Below are 22353 nucleotides of genomic sequence, written 5' to 3'. Positions count from 1 at the left end.
CAAGGCTAATTTAAAAACTGGTTCAAGGAAGATAAGTAGATCATCCCAAAGACCTTATCTACACTTCTGTGCATCTATATCATCCTTCTTCCATTTTCCTTTCTCAATGATATTATTTTCAGGTCTAAAATAAATATCCCTGAAAGCTGTTATATAAAGGGTTTCTGCAGCATTTAGTGTTGACTAAAGATGGGAGCCATACTTGCCTTACTGATTGATAATCAGTTCTAAAACAATAGATTACTGCATAGGTATTGCTACTTCAAAACGTTCGTGTACTTCTCTTGATATCCCTGATGGTTGCTGGAGATAGTCAGATACCCTGGATGCAGAAAGCCTACTTGTCATGCTGAATTAGGGGGACGCTGAGGAAGCTGTGCAAAAGTCACTGAGTAAGGAGATTTATCACTTTATTTGACAATCTGCTATTAACTAAACTGGGCATGACACTTCTGGGACCAGGAACCATCAGTTTGACATCAGCTAGTAGAACACAAACCCTTTTCATGACAACATGTATCAGCCACCTCATTTAGAAACAAGAACTGAATTTTAAATCTAAGACTCAAAGAGTCCTGTTGAGGAAAGGTGACTAAAGTTGCTAGGACTGAGAATTTTCTTTTGCAGGTGAGGATGGGAAAATGACCTCCCTGGATTGCATGGCAAGGGAATGCATTGGCTATACAGCTCTGACTGTCTGGTCATTAGGCTTCCTAATGAAGAGAAACAGTTTGCTTAATCTTAATAGACTAGCGGGAGAGACAGCTTCATATTATCTAAATAAGGACAGCAAATGTGTTCCAGTCCTAGACAACATAAAATTAACTCCTTCACAACATTGTTAAGAATGCCCAGAATATGTCTATAGTTTCAGGGGCTTTTTATATATATATCATTTTTTCTATATTTTTTTCCTATTTTTGCTACCGTGTTTCCCCGAAAATACGACATGTCCTGAAAATAAAGCCAAGCCTGATTTTTGGGGTGGGCGTAAATATACACCCTTCCCTGAAAATAAGCCCTAGTAAAAAGGGTGGGCATGGCCAGCATAGGAAACAGCCCTTCCCTTCCCCAGTTAGCTAATGGCAGCTGGGCCCCTTAATCGCAACCCGCGGATCAACTAAGTTGATCGGGAACTGCCTCTCATTCTCTCTCTCCCCAGTGTTCTTGGCGCTCGCCCACCTCCCATCCATTCATCCATCCATCCCTCTCACATGCAAATTCCTGCCCCGCTTGAAAGAGAGCATGTGGCTGCCCCAGCTCCTGGAAGACTCGACAGCAAACGGCTGGCCCGACTGGCCTTTTCTCTGCTTCCAGCAGCTTCCAGCCGGGTTTTGTAAGCCGCAGAGGAAGCCATCCTCAGTTCTCGGATAGTAGCAGTGTGGTCTCCCATGCGGGGATGCCGCTCCCTTTGCCCTTCGACACCTCTCTGCCCGGTGCCAGAAGACTCTTTGCCCTGGCTCCCAGAAGACTTGGCAGCAGGCGGCTGGCCTGATCAGCATCTTCTCCATTTCCAGTGGCTTCCAGCTGAGTGCTCACCAGCTTTGCCCACATTGATATGATGAGGTCTGAGAGGCGCGCAAACAGGGGAAGGAACAGGTGCTCGTGTGGCTTGGTGACTTCGGGCCGCTTGCATTCTACCCCGCAGGAGGGGCAGAACTTGATGGAATATGGAGGGAGCCTCTCTCTGCCAAACCCCCCGATAATAAGGCCAAGCAGGGGTGAAATGCTCCCGGTTCGGACCGGATCGCCAGATCCAGTAACGATGGCGGAGGGTGGTTCAGAGAAAAGGTAACAACAATCCCTGCGCCTCCCCCCCCCACCATGCTCAGCTGAGCTGCACGATCATCAGAGGCTTTTTTAAAAAAACTTTTAAAAGCATTTTTTCTACAACCTCTTCCGACGAAAAAATGCTTTTAAAAGTAAAAAAAAAAGCCTCTGATTATCGCGCGGCTCAACTGGGATCATCAGAGGCTTTTCAAAGCATTTTTTTCTGCAACCTCTTGGGTGAAGAGGTGGTAAAAAAAATGCTTTGAAAAGCCTCTGACGATCCCAGCTGAGTTGCCTGATCGCAAGAGAAGCTTTTCAAAGCATTTTAAAAAAAGCTTCTCTGACGATCCCAGCTGAGTTGCCTGATCGTCAGAGAGGATTTTCAAAGCATTAGAAAAAATGCTTTGAAAAGTTAAAAAAAAAAAAAAGTTGGCCACGCCCACCCAGTCACATTACCCCCCACCTCCCCACCAAGCCATGTCCACAGAACTGGTAGTAACAAATTTTACATTTCACCCCTGAGGCCACGCCCTTATTCTGGGGTTCAAAAGAAAATAAAACCTGTCTTATTTTCGGGAAAACATAGTATATATGTCAGAGGGGACTTTTGGCCAGTGAGAAAAATTGTGCTTTTTATTAAAGCCATTGTTGAAATGAAGGCAAAAGATATACACTAAGGCAGGACTCCCATGCACTCTTAAACATTTTGAGCAGGTATGCACAGAATTGTGATGTTGCGTTGGATTTCAAAGCATTCTCAGCCCAGAAATTTAAGTAACCAGAATGGCATGGAACCCACAGTCTCCTTTCAGTGCATCCAGTTACTGGTAATTATTGGTTTTCCTTTGCTGAAATTTAAAGTTTTCTTTTTAAAACCTCTTCATGAAGAAGAGGAAGGGAGTTTTTCTTTGAAGACGTTTCACTTCTCATCCAAGAAGCTTCTTCAGCTCTGAAGCTCTGAAGTCAATCACATGTGACTGGGGAGAATATTTAAGGCTTTCCTTTCCGCATAAGGTGCTTTTGACTAGCATCAACCCCTGCACATATAAAACTTCATGTAAAGTGTCCCAAAGATGCTTTTTTCAAGAGGCAACTGGACTTTCTGTTTTTTGAATCTCTGAAGTCCAGTTGCCTCTTGAAAAAAGCACCTTTGGGACAACCATGACCTGGATGACTGAAAATTTCCATAGACATTCATGTAAACTGAGCTCAACTCCTGATGTATTTATGGGCACATCCGTATAGTTTTCTTGACAACAATAGGGAAGTGACTTGTATCAAGATATCCCGTCACTTCTTAATCTAGCCTACAAGCCTGGATTTCCTTGATAATTTTACTTACTTTACTTTTTACTGGGCCTAATTCTCGGTCATTTCAGACAGAGAATTGTCAGACAGTTATTCAAGACCTGCTGAGATGTTCCTGCATCTTTAGATCTACAAAAAGAAAACACATGAGGAAACTGCAGGCCCTATAGTCAATAATGCAGTTTAGAAGTTTTGTGCTGTCATTTTATAGATGTCCCAAAGATGCTTTTTCAAAAGGCAACTGGACTTTCTTTGTTTTTGCTTGAAGACATTTTGCTTCTTATCCAAGAAGTTTCTTCAGTTCTGAACTGTACTGAAGAAGCTTTTCGGATGAGAAGTGAAACATCTTCAAGCAAAAACAAAGAAAGTTCAGATGGCTTTTCAAAGAGCACCTTTGGGACAACCGTGACTTGGATAACTGAGAATCTCCACAGATAACCCAATGTCCCACTCCTTTGCACCGGGATGAAATCCACCAGGTTCTGACAGGTTCTGGAGAACCGGTAGTGGAAATTTTGAGTAGTTCGGAGAACTGGCAAATACCACCTCTGGCTGGCCCCAGAGCGGGGTGGGAATGGAGATTTTGCAGTATCCTTCCCCCAGGAATGGGGAGGGAATGGGGATTTTGCAGTATCCTTCCCCTGCCATGCCCACCAAGCCACACCACACCCACCAAGCCACGCCCACAGAACAGTTAGTAAAAAAATTGGATTTCACCATTGCTTTGCACCCATAATTCAAAACTGAATAAATGTTATCCTAATTCATTTTCTTTATGATACAGCCTCAATCCACTTGTTTTCCATGGATTTTTAGCCTTTGTTCATTGAAATGAAGTAATTTGGTAGGAACCAGGGTAGACTTAATAGCTGAGGTTTAATCTTCTCCTGACTTACCTGGATATAAGTGCACTGAACACAATGGGATATACTTTCAATATATATGGGTATGGGATTGTGTTGATCAGAATTTACTTAAGCATTCCTCAAACCATTGCTCTTTGAACATAGCAGAACTTCTAGCTAATGTAGGCAAGTGGTAGAAGTAGTAGAAGATGATGTCCAAACACCCACAAATCATCAGGTTGGGGAAGGAGAAATAGAAACATTAATGGCTGTTATCTAAACTATCTAAAAGCAAAATAATACATTAGATATAATGAAATCAAGTTAAATTTTATGCCCAAAACATTTCTTATAAATGTCAATATTTTCCAGAAATTCTGCATTGAGAACATTGAGTGACAACCCTGGGGAGTTGCCATTACCATCTCCGTGACTCATTCAGAAGTACCGCTTTTCTTGCAACGTTGGCAGGCAAGACAAATAGAGAAGGCATGCTGGCTTCTAGAATGTTCAGATTCTTCCAAGGGGAAAACACTTTTCCATCTATGTTTTAACATAGCAAGGAAGAACATGGAATAAACCAGAAAGACCAAGGGGAGGGGGGAGGGAGGAAAAGAAAAGGAAGGGAGGGGAGACAAGAGGAGAGGGAGCTCCTTTGTATCTGCATCCAATATGGTTACCTTTGATTCTTCATTCTCCACAGTCAAGGGCTCCCCATGAGTTCTCATCTGTTATCCAGCCGCAGCCATACCTGCCTGACTGTGTGAAAGTGGCTTGCTGTCAGCTATGGATGAGGCTAACAGATCACATCTATCTCCCAGACACTCTGTGAGCTCACAGAGGGCTCCAAAGATCAAAAGTACAAAAGCAGGTCTGTATAGCAGGGGAAAAAAAGGCCTATTTCTGTATTGTCCATCGCCCATTGTATGGACGCTGGAGGTCAAAACCATCCAGCATTCCTGCTTTGAGCAGATAGGTTCGTGTGTGAGACAAAGAGAAAGAGGATCAATAGGAGCAGGGGCCAAGAGAGGCAATATTTTGCAGCTTCTGATTTTGGGAAATGACTCTGAGGAGCAGCCGCTCACAACCACAATGGAACACAAATAAGACATAGGTCTGCGAGGTACCTTCTTTGAGATTGGTGTCCATATAAGATGAATTTTACTCTGGTAAGAACAATACAGGTTTGGTCTAGATATGAAGAACAAAGTGACGTAAAGAAATAGAATGAAATGCTTAATGGCTAACCATGGATACCAGGATCTAATTTAAAACAATCAACATAATTAAAATGTGACAATTGTGCTAGCTATAAAGGAAAATTACACAGCCCTTTCAAAACTAGCAAAAGAAAAATGGTGGGTGGATTGACGTCTAGTGGTTTATGAAAAACTTAAAAAGAAATTATCTGAGAAATGCAAACTGTGGTATACATACTTGATAGCCAGTATGTGTCAGCTAAAACCAGAATTCAAGTTGGTTTGTGGTTGCTGTTTTTTTAAAAAAAGATCCCTTTTTCATTTTTAGTACTTGAGTTAAGACGCAAGTTCCCTAATTAATTGTTCTTTGCTGATTTTTTGCAGGTTTGAAAAATAATCTATGGAAAGTGACCAGGTTATTTGGGCTTAATAAATTATGGGGGTTTTATTCATGGTGTAATATTTCATTTAGATAATATTAACTGAATTCAACAAAGATTGCCTGATATATTGTATATTGGTTTTTTAATGTTTCAATTACTTTCTGCAATTTTTTGTGTGAAGGTCACTGTAGGCAATTTGCTCACACACATACCCTCAAAATATGCGCCACATTAAATAGATTTTAACATATCTTGTATGTTTGGCGTCTCTTTGTTTTCCCTCTTGTTGCCTAGAAATGTCCAAAATTCATCATCAAATGCTTTTCTAATACTTCTTATCTATAAATTGTGCCTCCTTCATAATTTTCTTTCTTTTTAAAGAAAATTATTTGCCTCAGTGTTGTTCCTTTCCCATTCCTCCCATATCTCCAGGTTCCCTTTCCTTTTCTTCTTGCTTTCTTCCACACAGCTTTCACTTTGTGAAAATAGTTCACTGAAAAAAAAAAAAAAGATTTGGTGTCCCATTCGTTCCGCACTGCCCCATAAAAAGCAAATATTTTCAGGTTGACTGAAAGTTTAACTTTGTTATTTTTTTTTTATTTTTAAAGAAAATCCAGCGTGACCTGGCACGTGTTGCTACACATGCCCGTTAACAAATTACTTGATATTTTACCCTAAATTAACTGCTGCAGAAATTTCCTCATGCATGATTTCATTGTAGGAGGACTTCACAGATAAATAATCAAGTGCTGTTAAACTTTGCAAAGGAGACTTTCATTAACTTGGACCAGATTACCTCAATCTGTAATTTGGCAAAGGGTATTACAGAATTGAGCCCTGCATTTTTGTATATACAAAGAAAGAGGCAGCAAAAGCTAGCAAGCATCCCACCCAAACACAATTATGTTCCTTGGGAAACACCCTTTCTGTTCTGCATCACTTTGTAGGTTTTCTTTGTTAATCAGTATCCTGCTTTGGAGAGAGCTGTCTATTTTGCCAGAAAGAGAATAACCTAAAAGTGACCATCCTATGATAGCTTGATGGACAAGTCATGGTCTCTCTTCCCAGGCTGTTATTGTTTCATTCCATCAATGAAGAGTCTGCAAAAAGCCTCTTAAAATGCCAACCACTCTTTGCCTTGGGAGAGATGAATAGAATAGAATAAAATTCTTTATTGGCCAAGTGTGATTGGACTTTGAAAGGAATTTGTCTTGGTGCATATGCTCTCAGTGTACATTAAAAAAAAGATACATTCATCAAGAATCATAAGGTATAACACTTAATGATAGTCATAGGGAAACAGTCAATATAAATCTTAAGGATACCAGCAACAAGGTTACAGTCATACAGTCATAAGTGGGAGGAAATGAGTGATGGGAACGATGGGAAGATTAATAGTAATGCAGACTTAGTAACTAGTTTGACAGTGTTGAGGGAATTATTTGTTTAGCAGAGTGATGGCGTTCAGGAAAAAACTGTTCTTGTGTCTAGTTGTCTTGGTGTGCAGTGCTCTATAGTGTCGTTTTGAGGGTAGAAGTTGAAACAGTTTATGTCCAGGATGTGAGGGGTCTGTAAATACTTTCACAGCCCTCTTTTTGACTCATGCAGTATACAGATCCTCTATGGAAGGCAAGTTGGTAGTACTTGTTTTTTTAACACAAAAAAAAAAGAATTCCTTTTTATGAATGCTACATGGTCTGTCGAAAAGCATAGAATGTTTTTCATCTCTATAGCCATCCGCTTGCCAAACAATAACTTCTTTTTTCATTTATACGCTGGTGCCATTCCTCTCCATGAAGGTCTTGAATGTTGAACTGGTCATGCATGGGATTGCCCCTTTCTGTGAACTCCCTTTTTAGTGTCTCCATCATGCCGTTTAATTTTCAAAAGCGAGAAATATTGTAGAGTTGTAAATCTCTTGCTTTTCTTTAACCAGGCCATAATCCATCCCGTTTTATATGTTCTAGCTTTCAAAAGTGATTTAAGAACAGGGTCAGGCAGACTGCTGCACATTTCCTGGCAGGTGGTCAGACCAAAAAAATCTGAGTCAATTCAAGGTGAGCTCTGTTTGTTTATTGGTGAGTGTAGTTGTTGTGGTACATTTTTGTAATAAACTTCCTTTATCACAGATTGCCAATCTTACAGGGGAACTTTAAATGGTGGTCCTGAAATGCATTCACTATAAGAGAGAAGAGGTAATATTGTAAAACAGAGATACTTTGATTTTATTTTCACAAACATGTTCTTATTTTAAACTGAAAACACTGCTGTCAAACATTATAAACTATCTACTCACATTGATTTGCATATGTGAATATATACTTCTAGACTATCATGGCTTGACCATGGAAATGTGAGGCAAGCTTTAATAGGATAATGATATGCACATAATTGATGTATACATTGTAATTTCACTAGGTTGGGAAATAGTTTCTTTACTTTCTGATTTGGAGGTGAATTATCTCAAATTACCTCGCAAATTAATAAAGGGCAGAGTAACAATAGGGAAGGATAAAATCAGACAAGGCATTCAAGTTTTAAAAGTTTGCAAGTACATTTTATGCACACTTACATCCACGGTTCACATTTTCAAAGGAAAAAAAAATAGCTAGCAGGCCTGCTCCCTATTTTGTGGACCAGCACATAATGCATTTTAATTTAGAGATTAAAAAATATGGGAGAAACGAGATTGTACTTTACAATAAATAAAGAGATACAAAGGTAGAGGGGAATTGAGCACTGGGGAAATAGTAGGTCTGGAATGGTTAAAAATCTGAGTATTTATTAAAATGATGGGCTTTAAAAATTGTGCTACGCACAGCAATTAAAATCTGAAAATCCTTCCATTGGCAATAATAGGACTTTTTAAAAATGTGATGTTTTTTTTTTTTTAGGAGTTAGTTGGAAGTGCACTCTGCCTAAATAAAAAAAGGCTGACATCTGAACAGAAGAGTAGTGCCTGAATCAGAAACTAGCAAGATACATAAGGATCTTCCATCCTTATCTGTACATATGCAGGTAGTCCTCAACTTAGGACCACAATTGAGCCAAGAATTTGTGTTGCTAAGTGAGAAATTTGTTGTGAGTTTTGCCCCATTTTACGACTTTCCTTGCCACCTTTGTTAAGTGAATCACTGCATTTGTTAAATCAGTAACCCGATTGTTAAGTGACTTTGCTTGTCAGGAGGTCACAAAAAATGATCACATCACTCCGGGACACTGCAACCATCATAAATATGAACAAGTCGTTTTTTTCAGTGCCATTGTAACTTCGAACGGTCACTAAACAAATTGTTGTAAGTCGAGGACTACCTGTACTGTAAGCAATACCTATAACCATATGGCAAACCTATGGCAGGTGTGCCACGGGTGGCACGCGGCACCATATCGGTGGGCATGCAAGCTCATCTCTGGCACGCATGTGTGCGCTGGCCAGCTGATTTTCGGGCCTTCCGGTCCCACTGGAAGTCAGCAAACGGGCTGTTTACGGCCTCCAGAGGGCCTCTGGGGGGTGGGGAAGGCCATTTTTGTCCTCCCCAGGCTCCTAGAAAGCCTCTGGTGCCTGGGGAGGGAGAAAAATGGGCCTACCAGGCCCACTGTGCCATCACGTGCCAAAAGCAGGGGGAGTGCGGGGAGGGGTGTCATGCGTTCATGTGCTGGTGGGCAGGGCGCATAGAATTATGGGTGTGGGCATGTACACGCGTGACCCTCCCGTGCTCCCCCCGCTTTTGGCATGTGATGGCAAAAAGGTTAGCCATCACTGGCCTACAATAAACATTCATCCTATTGTTACGTGTAAGTGTCATTTGTAGAAAGGTACTTTTAGGACAGAAGGGAAAGAAGAAAAAAAAAGAGAGGTAACACTTTCTTGTCATAGAGATCTCTCTGGTGGTCTCTTTGTCTTTATTATTTTGTTTTATTATTTATTATTTGGTTTAGCTATGGATTCATGGAAAGTGTATGGGTGGCATCATCTTCAAATCATTTCTAGAGAAAGACTTTGGGTGTTCTCTGGCCTTCCAGAAAGCCCTCGGCCTTTAAGTTCTCTGGCCTTCCAGAAAGCCCTCATCAAAGAAGCAATTTCAAAGCCCTGGTACCAAAAGGAATCTCCAGATACGGGAGAAGAGGCAGTAGCTATAGGAGGTAGGCATTGCCCTTTTCTGCTGGGTTGTCTTTTCCTCCCCCACCTCTCTCAATGAGAATGCCATGTTGCAATTATGGAGCTTTTTTCAACCCAACTAGAATTAGCATGTGTTTTGGAGGCCTATTGTCAAGTCCTTTTTACATTTATCACTCTCCCTTCCTCTCCTCAGTGTTAACTAATACAATGCTGGCACAAAATTCCTTACCCATTTATTCTTAGGATTCTATAAGACAATATTTTGTGTGCTTTTTCTTGTTCATTTTTTCTTATTAAATTCTCAATTACTGATTGTTGCTCATTTATAAGTTTGAGGGAGTTGACTACTGAAAGCAGACACCTCATTTTGCAGAATCACTTGGAAACCAGAAAAAAAGACATGCTGCTTTAATGAAGAGCAGAGAGGTGCTCTGCTTGAACAAGATCTGAAGCACCACCTCTGAACTATTTTGAGAAGGAACACAATGTATGCAATCTTGCTATATGTGTGGTGACAGTTAAAACATTATTTATACAATCATAAGCTATAAATTTTCCAGGATACATTTCTGTCTAATCATGAGATAGCTTCAGTGGCATAATCAATGTGGCTGAATCGTATCTACTGAATAGGAATTCTTGTTGGATCCACTAATTATCAATATTGCTTCTAAATATTTGTCATCAAGTCACTTCAAATGCTTAAAATTAGATTGATTCCTACGTGACCATTTCCAAAATAGTCCACAGATTCAAGAAGGGGAGGAAAAGAGGGGGACTCTTGTCTTAACTTTGCTTTAAAACCACTGTTGTCAGCCTACATATATTTACTTTTCCTGGCCTATGGCTGAACCATGAAAATTAAAAAACAAACTCCTATTCAACGAGTCATGTCAAAGGTGACCATTCTGCCAGAAGGTTGACTGTGGGGACAAACATTCACTCTGATCAGAAGTCTTCTTCTGCAGTGATGATGTCTCCACAGTTACATACCTGTCTGCAGAAGCCTTTAGTTTATCTTGTCTATGTGGGAAGTCCTAGACGATGCCATCAATCTGAGAGATGAGAGGGTTGCTCCTTTGACACCTAAACAAAGGCTAGGACTCTGTAAGAAAAAAAGCCAAAGCTCCATGGTGAACAGAGTCCTTTTGAACTGCATGATGCTCACACAGTGACTGCCAGAGCAGTCACCATGTTCTGTACAGCACAACATATGAGCCTTGTGCTGTAATGAAAGATGACTCAAGAATGATCCAAGGAAGTTTATCAAACTCACACTGAATGATAAAATATATATTTGTTCCTACCCATGTATATGGGCTAAATTTAATGGAGAAGGATAATTAATCACCTACATTAAAACCAATTCTTTCATTTTAGCTTTATTTCAGATATGAGGCAATATTCTTTCAAGGGAGGTAGAGGTATGGAATGGTTGCCATTTTGTTTTCTTCAGAAAGCCTTACTCCAAGATCTATTTTGGAGTTTTGAATATTCAGATTGGCTTCCACCATTAAATAATTGCTTTTGCCACTCCTCTGGGGCTGCCAAAGAACAGAGAAGTGAATATTTCTAGAAAATGCACATTTTGACAAAGACAGTGAATCATACATACACAACAAAAAAAGGAATGAATTGATGAGGCACCTCTCAAATTCTTAAATTCTTAAAATCTTAAATTCCCTGAAGAACTGCAAATGTTATTTTGTTTTCTCTTCAGCATGCTTCAGATTTTTTCTTCAATTTCTTTGAAAAAAAATTCAAAATCCAAATGAGGAAAAAACAAAATATTTTTCAAGAAAACCTCCAAGTTACATTTGGCATCTACCTTCTTCTCTTATTACTATCATTAACTACAACAGCTAGCAATGTTCAATAACCAAGGCCTCCATCAACTTGAAAATGAAGGGCTTTGTAGTACACTGTCTATCCCAATTCCTCCTTGTGTTGCAAAGATTACACTGTTCTGGACATACTCATGGACCAGATCAAACAGGAGAGGATGAAATTCTCTGTAGCAGTATTGTCACTATTTTACCAAAGCTCTGTTAGAACAACATTTCCCCATATTGTTCCTCTTTTCACTATCTTCAGACAACATTTCTCCCTGTGGCTTTTTCCTTCCAAATGGAACTGTCAATGCATTTGTCATCTTTTTGATTTGGATGCTACAGGAGAGTCATTATTACCAGATCTGTTTGCTTTATTGGTCAGATTTGTTTCTTTTATTGGTGAATAATTGACCATGAGGTTTTGTGTTCTCTATTAGAAGATCTGAAAGACTCACCCACATACACCCAAGAATGATGTTGATCTGGGTGCATGAATCATCACGATAGGAACACAAAATATCAACCAGAAATCAGCCCTTTCTAAGGGCTAATTTCTATACATTCCTCTATCTATACATACATAGAGGAATATAAAATAACCTTTAAAAAGGAATGCAAGAACCAGTAAATAAAAACAACTCATCATGCTGTTGATATTGATGTATTCTGGATTCAGACTGAACATGGAATGCCTAAATCTCACATCTGCCCTGAAGCTTACAATTTATTTATTTATTTATTTATTTATTTATTTATTTATTTATTGATTGATTGATTGATTTGATTTGATTTGATTTGATTTGATTTATATGCCGCCCTTCTCTGGAGACTCAGGGCGGCTTACAATGCGTTAAGCAATAGCCTTCATACTTTTGTATATTTATACAAAGTCAGCTTATTGCCCCCACAATCTGGGTCCTCATTTTACCTACCTTAGAAAGGATGGAAGGCTGAGTCAACCTTGAGCCTGGTGAGATTCGAACTTACAGTAATTGCAGACAGCTGGTGTTAATCACAATGCTTTTAGTCTGCTGAGCCACCAGGCCACAATGTGACCTGGAATGTGACTTGGACAAATCTTCATCTCCAAAAGTAATTTATAAAGTTGTTGTTAAGTAGCTAAAATGCTATACTAAAATCTCAGGGGAAGTAACAGGTACACTCATAAAACAAATAAACCATATGGAGGAAGCGAATGGCCTCATAGCAATATGCTCTAAGTAATGCCATTAAATTACAAGATATAAATTGGAGTAAAGATGGAATCCAATTACTATAGTACTCAAACAATATCAGATCAAAAGTACAGGTAGTCCTCAGGGTACAACCATTCATTCATCGGCTCTTCAAAATTACCATGGTGCTTAACAAGTGGTACTTACAATCGGTCCTCACAGTTCTGGCGGTCACAGCATCCCTGCAATTACATGATTTCTGATATTCCCTGCTGGTTTCCCACAAGCAAAGTCAATGGGGAAGCCAGCAGGAAGCTGGAAGCTGTGATTAGGTAAAGTCCTCATTTAACAACCTGGATAGCCCTCAGGTTACAAAAACAACTGGGATTGCCAGAATTGCCATTGTTAAGCGATGCAATCACATGATATCACACTTTATAATTGCATCTCTTAGCAACAGAAATTGCTAACCAGAGACTACCTATAAATTGATTTAACCATCTTTTTTTTTTTTAGTTATCTCTTCTCTTACTGGAAAAAAAAAGGCAAGCAATATGCTGTAATTTATCTATTGTTATAAAGCCCTACGCTTATTTCCCTTGGTATGTCTTCTAAAAAGACTGCAGAGGATTAGATGCTGTGGCTTTTAGTTACTAAGAATTTTGTTCTATTCGTTACAGGAAGGTTTGACATGTTTTAGACATGCTGAGTTTCATCAACTTGCTTGTCTTTAGCTCAGGGAACACAAATAACTTCCAGGAGATCTATCACATGATTACAGCCATCCAATCAGAACCTATAGAAAGGGAAGTAGTTGCCAAAAGAGCAGATGTGTCCAAAGTCTGTACCCGTTCAATTTGTGACCTACTAAAATCACTCAGAGATTTATATCGCTAATTACCGACTTTGTTTCTGATTTAATCACCCTTTGCTTCACCTTTCAAAAGATATGAGCAAGGAGGACTTAATTTCTCATTATGAAGGCTTTAATCTTAAAGATAAAAGAAATACATGTGACATCAGAGCTGGGGGAAAAAGAATTTTTAAATGGATAATTGGAAATTTAAATGAAAGCTTCCACCGATTATTTGAAATGGTTCATGGAGGTCAAAACGTAGATTTAAAGAATACATTTGAACACCGTAAATATGAGCTTTTGAAGATAAAAGGATGCTGATTTTCTCCAGGAGAAGAGCTTGGCAGTTAATATTTGCATCCAAGTCCCTTCCCGCCAGCCCTTCTACTTGGAATAAGTGGTCCTGCAGCTATCGCATCCTCAAGCCATGAAGGATTATGTGAATTATTTACTTGCTCCTTGGATTGTACCCTGAGACAATCTAGCAGCTGGTGTAGATGCCAAACTACTAGCATTCTATGACAACTTCAGAAAGATCCCAGTGATACTCAAGGAGCTTCCTTCTGTATTAAGTAAAGTTTCCAGTTAGTTATCAGGGGCCGCCCCTTGTGGAGCATCTTACAGTAGTATGTTTGCAAAGTGACAAGGGTTGTGGGAGTGTGCCATGCCTTCCATTCCAGGAACACTTCTAATTGAGCAAAGATTCCTTCTGCTGTTGAAAAAGAGCAAGAGAAAACAAAAAACAAAAAATGGTTGATCATTATTTTAATTTATTTTATTTATTTATAAACTTCCTCATCTGCCTTTTCTTAATTAAAAACAATACTGACCCATTAATTGCTTCATTGATAAAAAAAATGAAGTTTAAAATAAATGTCCAAATTGTCTAAACATCTTTCAGGGAAGTTGAATTTCTCCTTCCTCTCCTCATCTGTCCCTTACCGCAGAAGAAGACTGGTGGGATAATGTTTGCCTGTTTCTATCATCAACTCCTGAGATGGCCCTAGCAGGCTAGAGTCCATGTGGCATTTCTTTAAATACCAAAGGGTTCTTCTTGAGGAAATATTTTGCCAAAATTCATAATATATGTTCTTTGTTGGAACATCTAAAGAAAATTTTGTGATAAGCATATGGCTGAACGTTTATACATACAGTAGCTAAACACCATTTTGGTAAGCCAAGTTCATCAGAAATTTAACATGCAGTTTAATTCGCATCAGAATCTTATTTAAGGGAACAGTTGTTTTAAACCATGCTTGAAAACATTTTAGAATAAATATTTGTAATTAAATGCCTTTAGTGTCTTTTTAAAAAAATACGTTTCACAGATTATATTGATTTTTCCCCCACCAATTTGTCAACAATAGTCCAAAGACAATATCTACATCAGCACTTTTCAGAATCTGTAATTTCCCCAAGGAAACTTGTTGTCAAGGCCTTCTTTCTGTATGAAAGGAATGTTGCTTCGTTTCAGATCTAAGGTTTCCGGCAAGGCAGACAATGATCTTTCTGAAGCTTTGCCTTGTTTCTTTTTTTTATAAACTCACAAACATGGTTAGACATAGCTTTCCTTTCAGCCAATTAAGCTGTTTTAAAGCAAACTGGTCAAACAGTGACATCATAGTGGGGGGCCATGAAATCAACTGGATGATATAGAAGGCCGAACGCTTAAAGGGTGACTTCTGCCATTGTTGTCCCTGTCTGAAGCTTTTCTCCATGGCCAATGCTTCCTGAGTGACCCGATACAATCAGGGCAATTCAAACCCACTGACCTTAAGAGATGCCATTAAGAAGGCAACTGCAGAATAAGATTTCATGGTTGGTTGCTAAACGTACTGTCTCCTTCCACATCTTGATGTTGACAATCTTTAAACGGTACACCTTCCCATCACCATCGTGGCTGCTTTTAAATACCTAAATAAAGCTAGACGTATTGTAAAAAGCTCGTCTGTGTGTCTCCCTTAATAATCATTTGGCTACTTGAATAACACTGACCTTAGATTATCCTGCAAATAACACAATACCACATCACGGCAGTGTGGCCTTTTATTGGATGACAGTGAACAATCACAAGTCATGATTTTCAGTTTACTAGTGCAGATTATGAACTCCTTCCCTGGCTATATTTCATATGACATCCATTGTCTTCTCCAGCTGCCGGATATAAAATTGGTGAGTTTCAACATCTGTCTAATGACCATGTAGTTTCCCATGTGCAAAGAATAGGCAAATTCAAAACATTCTGTTAATAATTGGGGACACTGGGGGAAATGTTCTCTTTGCCATTTCTTAATGAGGACATCAAAATCTGTATTCTACCCGCAAGCAAATGCAAAATAGAATCTTGGGAAAACTAAGGATCTGGCAATTGTTCTGTCATCACAGACAGATACAGCATATATATATATATATTCATTCTCTCTCTCTCTCTCTCTCTCTCTCTCTCGTATCAAAGCTTAAGAATGTAGTCTTGTTAAGGTATCTGTATTGTGTATTATATGAATTATAGTAGAAAAATATTGTTCTACTCCGTATTATTCCAAACCTAGTGATAAGGAGGTTCAAAACCTAAATTCTAAATTATTTTGTAAACCATGTATAGCTTGGATAAACATATGGCATCTTCTTTTCTCTTTTTTGCAAAGTAGTTTTCAGAGGACATTTCAAAAAAAGGGTCCTCCCTCAAGTTTTGTTCAATCTCCCTGCCCCAGTATTAAAATCTGCAGAGAATGTGCTTGCTTGTTTCCACTCTTGAAACTTATATTTTTATTTGGTTATTAATCACATTTGTATGGCCATACTTCTCATAAAAAGCAACTTTGGACAGTGTACGATAATAAAGCAACAAAGATATAAAAACAATCACTATAAAGATATTAAAAATCATTATTAAAATGAAAAAAAACCAGTGGAAAAATTTTAAATGTGCAAACCACATAGAACCATCAAAAAACATATCTGGTTCTCTGGGACCCCCAGGGATGGTACCATAACCAAGGTTTAAGGGACTTGAATGATAACGAAGGTGTTTCATGCTCCATAGGGAGGATGTCATACAGAGAATACCCACCTCCTAGGCCCACCAAATATAAGTTCCTGGTAGATGTTTCCCACAACATGGCTTTTCTGCCAGATCTAATGCGATGGGCTGATATATTCAGAGAGAGGCAGGTAATCCAATCCCATGCCATGAACTTGTATGCCCGTATATTGCTTGATCTGAGGAGAGGGGAGGAGAACTAAAAACCAAATTCTCCTACCGGTACATATCAGTGGACTGATCTGGAAATGGGGTTGGGATTCACAAAACAAAGGCTGAAGCCACATATGGTTCTTGATTTGCCCAGAAGATGTGTCAGAATGATAGTACCCAATTGTAATGCCTTAATTTTGGAGTGTTCTTTTTCCCAATCCAAAAATTTAAGGTTTTTTAAAGAAAGAAAACATCTAAGTGTATGTTTAGCTATAATTCTGCTTGGCAGACTTAAATGTGACTTAGCTGTACCAATGGGCTTCTAATCTAATAGAATCAATCTAGTAAAAAGATGCCAGATTGGCTTTCTAAAGCTATCCTCTCCTGGAAAGTTACCTTGGAATGATGGCATAATTTTGAGCAGGACTATTTTAAATAATTTAGCTGCTTAGGGCAAATGAAAGGATGCACATTCTTCACACACAATATCATTAGAAAGGTTAACATTTCAACACTGGCAAAGGACCAGGAACTTCTATGCACTGGAGACAACGACCTCTTAAGAGGCACATGGAGTGACTGCCTCAGACAAGCTGGAAGGGAACAGCATTCACAACTTCTCAGGATTCATGTGTTGCTACACAACTGTCACACAACCTGTCTTGGCCCTGCTAAATTAGCATGCTGCATCAGTTGTGGTAGGAGACGCTATTTCTCCACTGACATTGAAATAAAATTTAGTTGTCAGTCCATCTGTTTGTGTACTGGGGAAAGGGTGGCGTAGCATCTTCATCTCTGGTGAGAACCCCAAGACAACCCTGATTTCATGCATCTCAGCTCCTACTGCATGAAGGAGTTGCCTCACCCTGCAGATTGGGAGAGCTGTCTATGAGTCGCTGAAAAACTTTAGTAATAATTTTGAAGGGCATCAAAAATGGTAGGAAACAGACAGTTTTGCCTTCTGACTATCAAGTAGGTCTGTCAGATTTCCATAGCATTACAAAAACCTGTTTTTCAACAGTGTTCACGGGATGACTGTACACACTACTACACAGGCAACACTGTCTCTCTCCTGCTGCCTTCAACACACCAGCAATGCCTATCATCTTCTGCTATCAAGGGATTGGATGCGGCAGCTTCTGGTCACTTCGCTAAGCTTTGTTTTCCTATATTTGTTACCATTTTCTGGCTGCTTGCTCCCGTTCCTGTGTGGACGCATGTTAAACATGATGACTTGCTGTATAGAAGCCATGTGTTGTCATAATATAACATCATTAAACAAAGTGTTTAGAGCACTTTTTAGCTGAGCCAGAACATGAACAACAAAACTTGCCAATTACACTGTCATTTTTTGGTAGTTGTTAAGGTTCCGAATGTCTCCAACTTTCTGTGGCAGGCCATATTGAGCATGTCAGAGTGAACATCTGAGAGAACGATTTGCTAGGCAATGGGCTTTTCTCCCTCCCCCTCCACTCTTTTTTTTTTTTTTAATATCAGAGAAGAAAGAGTTCTTTATAATAATTTGGCTCAAATGTCTACACACATTGCTCCAGCGTCTGTAGCAGCATGTGTTTCTAGGATTGTTCTGGAAGAGAAAATGCAGAAACAGCAGGGAGCAGAAGATAAACAGGCAATTCGTGACTCATTAAAACCAGCATTGGTAGCCAACATTGTGGAGTGTGTGAAGGCCCCAGATCCAGCTCGCCTATAAACTTTTCTTTACCAGCTGGACTTAGCATCTGTCAGAGATTGGAAGGAGAGATAATCTGGTACAAATGATTTCAGTGTGTCGCATTTATTAACCTGCCACCTTACATAACACTGCCACTGATTGGGAACTCAGGGAACTGTTTGAACAATGACACAGCTTGTTGTTGAAATGTTATGACTTTGCTGTTAAAGATGCCTTTCTCTTCTTTCTTTTCTTTTAAAATTGCAACAAAGACAATTGAAAAATTATAATGGTGCTGACTTGAAGCATAACAGTACTAAGAAACATATGTGCCAGAGGATTCTTCCAAGCTGATTTGTTAAATCTCTTGGTTTTTTTTTTACTTTGGGTCAAAGAAAATTGTCAAGGTGATGTTTCACTACTTGGGAGAAATGACTGTGAATAGATCCAAAAGCACACAGAGCATTAGGAACAAATTCTCTCCCACTGTTCCTTTTCTTTATATTTAATTCAACTAAACCATACTCTAAAAGCTGGGGCTGCAATCCTACACAAACTCACTTGGAAGGCATACTAAATGTTATTTAGATTTATTTCTGAGCACATCCTGCAATCTTTTGAGCTGCAAAAATGGCTACCAGAAATTTGCAACCACGCTTTGTAAAATATTTTTGCAACAGAACTGGAGGTTACAATTCCAGTAGGACATTTAAAATAAATTCACAAATTTCTTTTTTTAATTTTATTTTCATTACTTTATCAAAATATAAAATACAGAGGTACAAAAACAATGAAAATAATTTTGCAGGATCCAAACCAGTTCAATCCCTGGGACCAGAGATTTAGTCTTCCCAGCTTTTGGACTCCTGCTGGAGCCCATCCTCATGGAACTGAGTGACACATTCCTGGTAGAGAGAAGTTCCCTGAGGATGGAGTCCAGCACAAGTCCGAAAGCTCGGAAGACTATACCTCTGGTCCCAGTGACTGACCCAGATTGGATCCTGCAACATTATCCTGGAACACCTATATTTGCCTTCATTCACGAAAATAATTTCTCCACAAAGAGGACAGAAAGAACATAAAACTAAAGCAGGGTAGAGGGCCTGAATGTGAGAAAAAGTGAAACTTTTTACGTATAGCCATTGATTCAAGCTATGAGAAGCAAGTATTTTCAACAGTATTGATGGTGCTGAATGAGAATGGCCACCTCTGTTTTAAAGTGAGGCTCTTCATTTTTAATATTACACAGCTGCCAAGAAATAAGATACAAAGAATTTGGAGAAAGCAATGCTGCCTGGTTTGTTCGTGCCTAACATTTGTTAGTTGTACTAAGCATGGCCCTGTAGAAGGACAAAATGGAAAAATATATTTAGTACAATTCATATTAAGTTATTAGGTCATATTAGGTCATATTAGTCCCTCAAGTTATCTGAGGGACCATCTCTTGCCGGTCACATCTACCCGACCCATCAGAGTGGGCAGGCAGGAAATGCTGCGGGTCCCATCCCCAAGGGAGACATACCTGGTGGGACCCAGAAGAAGGGCCTTCTCCATGGTGGCTCCCTCTTTTTGGAACATCATTCCCCCAGAGATTAGAATGACCCCCACTCTAATACTCTTCTGGAAGGTGCTGAAGACCTAGTTCTGCCAGCGGGCCTGGGGAATCCAGAGCGGGATGGAGCCCATTAAATGGCTCGTGTGATCTGCTGTCACCGGGGCAGCGGGTGAGGGATGATTTTATTATATTATACTATATTCGTTTATTTGATTCTTTTTATTAGTTTTATTGTTTTAAAAGTGCTTTTATATTCTGTAAGTTGCCATGGGCGACTTGAATTGAGTTGCCATGGGCGAATAGGCGGAAATATAAATTCAATAAATAAATATACTTCTGAGATCTCCTCCCTGTTTCTTCACTGAAATGTACACACAAACTATACCACCTAAGAACATTATAAAGTACATTACATACTTTCTCACATCCTTATTGTAGTCGTCAAAATAACTTTCCTTTTGTAAAAGGGTAACTCCTACATTAAATTAATCCTGGAAACTGAAATGACACTTCATCTTAAAGGGCTGTTTGGACATCATGCACTTCCCTTTGCAGACTTTATTTATTTTTTATTTATTCAGTTTGTATAGCCATTTATCTCATGCCAGTGACTCTGAGTGGCGAACAAAGCTACCAAAGAAAAAATTTTAAAGCTTCATTGTTTTTGTAGTTGAGCTTAGCTTTGGGGGCCGGTTATTAAGGTGTGGAACGAACAATTATTTAAACATCTGCACTGATGTTGTCACCTAAACATACACTTTTTAGAGGTTGCTGAACGGAGCAAATTTGCAAAGCAAAGCAAATTTGTCTCTGTTCCAGATCAGTTGCCAGCAATTTCAAATTAATGGGGATGTTTATTCTTTATTACAAAGTCTGCACATATTAACTTATAAAATATGGATAAGCTGCTTTCCTGAAGCAAAATATGCAGGCTTGCCATTTAAAAATAAAGAAAAACTGCAGAGGCTTTGGGAAGTGGGGGGCAGCAGGGGGGGGGAAAGACAGGCAAAAGAATACCTCACGTTTCATAATGGTTAGCCTATTATTTGTAGTTTTGAAAGTTTATTGGTCCCCGATCTAATCTTTTCTGAGTATAAAAACATTAACATATGGTTTAACGCAGCACAGGGCTGGAAAGTCCATATCCCAAATGCGCATTGTATGCAGGGTGACATTCACACTAAATATCATCCCACAGGGTCTGTACTCCATTTTACCTGGGATTGGAGAGCCATGAAATCTCTGGAAAAGTTGTTCATGAATCTGAACCAAATGGTGTGCAGTGTACCGAGATAGTAACAGTGTATGCTTCTGCCAAAGGTTGCGGCTCAAATGTCTCTCTAAGTAACATTAAAAATCTGCTGCTTCATGCCTATGAATTTCGATATTTATAGCGTTCAATAAAATGGTCCACTGTCAGAGAGAGATGTGCCACTGTGCACTCTCTGAGCAGATGGGCTGCAATATGGCACATTTACATGGACCAGCTGTGGAGTGCAGAAATGAATGCTGGTCATAGGCAAGGTACAGGCGCCACATCTGGAATGCTAACAGACTGGCCTCAGTACCCACTGTAAAGTTTCCTATAGCAGGATGCGTTCTGATTTAAAACCGCTCACCAGTGTACCTTAAAGTGCATCAAGAGTCCTCATTAACACGAGAGACTACAGTCAGGTTTAGGGCCTGGAAATTCTCTGCTGGGCATCTGTTAGGACACAAGAATGGCACTCTGTAGCCTATTGGAGAACACTCCAGGGAGAAATTCTTTCATGGATCGGATTCTGCTGTGTTCCAAATTTATCTCCGCTTTTCCTTTCTCCCAGATTGGATGAGAGTTTAGCAGAAGTGGAAAATAGCAAATGTTTTCACAGCTTGGTTGAACTGTTTGGTGTGTCTGTGTGTGTGCGCGCACACGTGCACACTTGCACATGTGTGCATGCACATATTTCTATTCAGGTAACATTTAACATACATTTTTCACTTTTTTTTAAAAAAAAGATGGTTACTACCCAATACTCTTTGCACCCCTATGTATATCACAATTCAGCTTTCCCATCACACCCTAGAAGTATTCTTTAATTACATTTCTGTGTACTTCATTTCATTTATAATTTCCTCATGGATTTTGCATTTAAATACTGCATCCAGTTTTGGTCGCCACAATGTAAAAAAGATGTTGAAACTCTAGAAAGAGTGCAGAGAAGAGCAACAAAGATGACTAGGGGACTGGAGGCTAAAACATATAAAGAACGGTTGCTGGAATTGGGTATGTTTAGTTTAATGAAAAGAAGGATTAGGGGTGATGTGATAGCAATGTTCCACTATCTCAGGGGTTGTCACAAAGAAGAGGAAGTCAAGCTATTCTCTAAAGTACCTGAGGGCAGGAGAAGAAGTAATGGATGGAAATTAATCAAGGAGAGAAGCAACTTAGAACTAAGAAGAAAT

At 39.3% G+C, this 22353-nt stretch overlaps 2 long non-coding RNA genes across 3 annotated transcripts; one reads left to right on the top strand and one right to left on the bottom strand.

Moving 5' to 3' along the window:
• The first annotated feature begins 5044 nt into the window (after window positions 1-5044).
• On the top strand, window positions 5045-5570 carry LOC117666410 (uncharacterized). The gene is made up of 2 exons (XR_004591775.1): window positions 5045-5092; window positions 5507-5570. It is a non-coding gene; the product is annotated as an uncharacterized LOC117666410 (long non-coding RNA).
• A 6676-nt stretch (window positions 5571-12246) lies between these two features.
• On the bottom strand, window positions 12247-15809 carry LOC117666302 (uncharacterized). Of its 2 annotated transcripts, XR_004591716.3 has the most exons (3): window positions 15484-15809; window positions 15261-15402; window positions 12247-14200 (listed from the first exon to the last, which is right to left on the bottom strand). It is a non-coding gene; the product is annotated as an uncharacterized LOC117666302 (long non-coding RNA). The 2 variants fall into 2 exon arrangements; XR_015732488.1 differs by having other exon boundaries at window positions 15261-15809.
• Window positions 15810-22353: the final 6544 nt, after the last annotated feature.

The sequence above is a fragment of the Pantherophis guttatus genome, chromosome 1, assembly GCF_059756535.1.
Source record: "Pantherophis guttatus breed Tessera chromosome 1, ASM5975653v1, whole genome shotgun sequence".
Lineage (NCBI taxonomy): Eukaryota > Metazoa > Chordata > Lepidosauria > Squamata > Colubridae > Pantherophis > Pantherophis guttatus.
The sequence above is the reverse complement of the archived record's forward strand: the minus strand, read 5'-3'. Positions and strand labels throughout refer to the sequence as shown.